Source organism: Notothenia coriiceps, unplaced genomic scaffold (genome assembly GCF_000735185.1).
Source record: "Notothenia coriiceps isolate Sejong01 unplaced genomic scaffold, NC01 NC01_scaffold00000120, whole genome shotgun sequence".
Lineage (NCBI taxonomy): Eukaryota > Metazoa > Chordata > Actinopteri > Perciformes > Nototheniidae > Notothenia > Notothenia coriiceps.
The window spans coordinates 48958-52677 of record NW_011332821.1 but is presented as its reverse complement, the minus strand read 5'-3'; positions in this window follow the sequence as shown (position 1 = coordinate 52677).

Genomic DNA, 3720 nt, shown 5'->3' with positions numbered 1-3720 from the left:
CAATAAAAAGTCCTGCATTCAAAATGTTACTCAAGTGAAAGTACAAAAGTATTAGCATCAAAATATACTTAGTACCACCTGCAGAGGGATCTAGATTCAGGTGTTCTTTTCCCCATAGAGACGCCTCGCTGCACATTATCCCTTGCATAAAGATAGATCCCTTATAATATGTTGTACACAGTGGAAAGAAACATTCTGGTCACCTCAACATCAGGGATCTTATTAAACTCCTTCTGAATCAAACCGTCACGGTAGCCTTACCTTACTGATGCATCTTCAAATAGAAGAAAACACGTTACTTTACCAGCAGAGAGGAAACGGATTATTAAATGATTCATGTGACTAATAAAGATTATTAAGATTATTAAGGTATTATTCTGTTGTCGATGTCATTACATTGGTGAAAAGCACATATGACTTGTTTAAGACTCGTTTTGTCAAGTTTTGACTGGACTTGCTTGGCGCAAGACTTGAGAACTTGACTCGGACTACAAAACAAAACAATGACTTGGTCCCACCTCTGGTAGAATCTCTGTTACAGTAAAAGTCCTGCATCAACATGTTCCTCAAGGTGAGTAGAAAAGTATTCTCATCAAATATGTGAAAGCCAGTAAAAGTAGTCATTGTGCAGTTTGGTCCATTTCAGGAATTAACTATTATGATATGTTATATAACATGATGGATCATGAAAGTGTTCTCAAAGCTGGTAAGTGCAGCTAGTCTGAATGGACTTTGTATACTGCAGGTAGCTGTGGATTTACTCCAGGTGGAACTTTTCGAACATTAGATGTGGCCCTGTTTATGTTGAGTACTGCTTTGTTGTAAATGTCATTTTTTGTTTGTATTTTCTATGTTTTGATTTTATTTACATGGACTATGCCCTGGCAAATTTTGTTTTGTTTGTGATTTTACTTGTTCGAAATAAAATCAATCAATCATATAAATCAACTAAAGTCTGATTCAACACTATTAGATTTCACATCATTCATCCAAATCTTACGTAAGGCGATTAATCCATGGAGTGAGTAAAGTCACAGTAGCATCAAAGTCCAGTAAATACACCTATCTCAATTGTACTTACGTTACAGTACTTGAAGAAGTGTACTTAGTAACTTCTCACATCTGAAATCAGTAAGCGTTCCGTCATGTGATAATTTCTAGTATTTGATCCTTCACTTGCCTCCATGAAATGCAAGGACTTCACAGGTTTTGGCACAAGTTTTGGAGAAGCAAATTGGGGCTTAACAAGAGACCGGGGGCATACTTCTCATCTTCATCATTAGCATGCACGAAGTGTGCATACGGATGACAGTGAAGGAGACACTGAGGAGGACCACGCTCGTGTGGGGTGAGTACCACCGCTGTATCCTGGTACTCATCTGAGTAACTCACTAAAAAAGTTATGTGCACTGTGGGTCTATTTTAACTAACACTTACAGACTGTTCTTACTTATTACTTTATATGCTTATTGTGCTCATTTTTGTTGGTATGACTTTGGAATTAAATAGGACATCATCACTACCCAGGTTCTGTGGATTGGATAGGAAACGAAGGGAAAAGTCATAGAGAAGTTTTAGCTTGCAATATTAATGTAGCAGCCAGGTGCAGACACTGTAGATGGACAATGAATTACTGAGGCTCTGGCCTTGGCCTGATGGTGCGCTCCGCGCCCCACGCATAACTCGGGAACCGTCATAATGAGGTTTTTCCAACCCTTATCTGTCGAAACTTTGCAAAACAATGTGATCCTGCTCTATCGAAATCAGTCGCATTGACTCCCGAAGGAACATTTGAGTTTGTTTACCTGCTGCGAAAGAGGTATTCCTAGCTTTCTAATGATATCAGGATTGTGTGTTGTGCCTCCTAATATTAAGCGAATATGTCACATTATATAATGACTGTCACGACTCATCATCTTGAGAAAAAGGCCTTCAAGTTTCCTCCTCGCTGGAACCATCGATCTGATTGTTATTAGCAAATGACTCAACATCTACGGAGGGGAGAATTTTCGTCTGATACTGGTCTGACGCTCGCGAGTGTTTGTGTTTTGCGTTTGTGTGTGTATTGCGTGTTTCCCGGGGACAAACCCTCCGACAAACCACCGGCTGTTGTTATGCTTCTGTTGTGACATCAAGTTACTCCGTTCTCCGCTTGTAATTATGCGTTCAGGGTCAAAAGTTTTTTATCATCTGAATTTGACGAAAAAGTTCAATATTCTGAGTCCAGATTTGTAATTGAATCAGATGAAAACAAACTGTAACGGCCTGCCGTGTTCTATGAATACTCTACGCTTACCTTCTATGTCAGCGGAGGGGAGCGGGGGCGACGCTGCGGGAAGAGCAGATTGCCGTTCATCTTCCTTTACAAGCTTAAAGAATGTCTTTTATCGTGTGAGGTTTGGAATAAAGTTTCATATTCTGAAGCCAAGACTTTGTTTGTTTACAATCAAACCAAAAACACCGAACAAATTTTTTTTACGCAAATCACGGTTTATTTTTAAATGAGCCGTTGCGCTAACGACTGATTTCGTGAGCGGGTCACAACATGACGTAATATGATACGTGACAGCGTAGGGCAGGACTTTCCCAGGTCGGGCGAATGCTCTTGGAGGTCAGTTGCCAAGAGACTTTGTCTATCCCCTCTTCCCCGCGTCCGTCTGCTTCGCGTTACGGTTCCGCGTCCGCGGCGGTCCGCTCGCATCCGGTTTACTCTAGTCCAGGGATTCCCAAAGTTGGGGTTGCGAGACCCCAAGTGGGGGTTGCGAGGATGATTACAAAATAAACATGGGAAATAAATAAAAAAATGTATAAAGAAGAAATTGATTTATTTTTTTATCTATTTTTTTTTAAAACATTATTTGATAATAACGTGTTTGCATGACATTTTCATGGGGAGGGACTAGCTCATCTTGTATAATTTCCCCGCAACGATGGCTCCCCTTTGACCCAATCCACCAAGGACCACATCATACCCCCCCCGCCCCCCCGCCGACAGGGGGTCGCCAGTCTCTGGCACTGTTAGTTTGGGGGTCGCAGGCTGAAGGTTTGTGGGAACCCTGCTTCGTCAATGGGTGCTATTCCACAGACGCGCCGCTACATCCGAAGCGTCTCGGCGCTGGGCTCCGCTAAAATAGGATGCAAGTCTATTTCGTGCGACGTGATGGCGTTGCAGAGGCGCCGGGGCAGGAAAGTGACCCGTCGGGCATCCAGTCAATCCCCAAAATACAACAAATTTGCAGCCCTATCCTCTGTGGGTCTTTCAAGTAGGAGACTAAATGCCAGCGTTCTCTCCGGTTTACCGGCACTGTGTAATTATAATATATACTATTTATATAGAATAATTATGAATTGAAATGAAATATTGTAAGTATGCATATATACTCACTAAACTAAGTCCTCACTACTATGCTATTGAAATCTCATGCTAATAAATCCACATGGCCAACACTCCTCAATAAAAATCAATATACTAATGATCCATTTGGGTTCATACGCTTCTCTCGTGTATTCATTTCCATGTAATTTTTTATTGTTGTAACTGACGCACCGAGGTTTGAAGGCTTTATTTTCGTAGTGTGTTACTGCATTATCTAACATTTTAAAGACGAAGCAGGCGCCACATGGTGTGAAGTAGGTCTTAATACCATTATTTCATATCAATATTATATCTGTACAGATCAGTCGACTAGGATGATTAGTATGGATGAACCCGTTTACCTT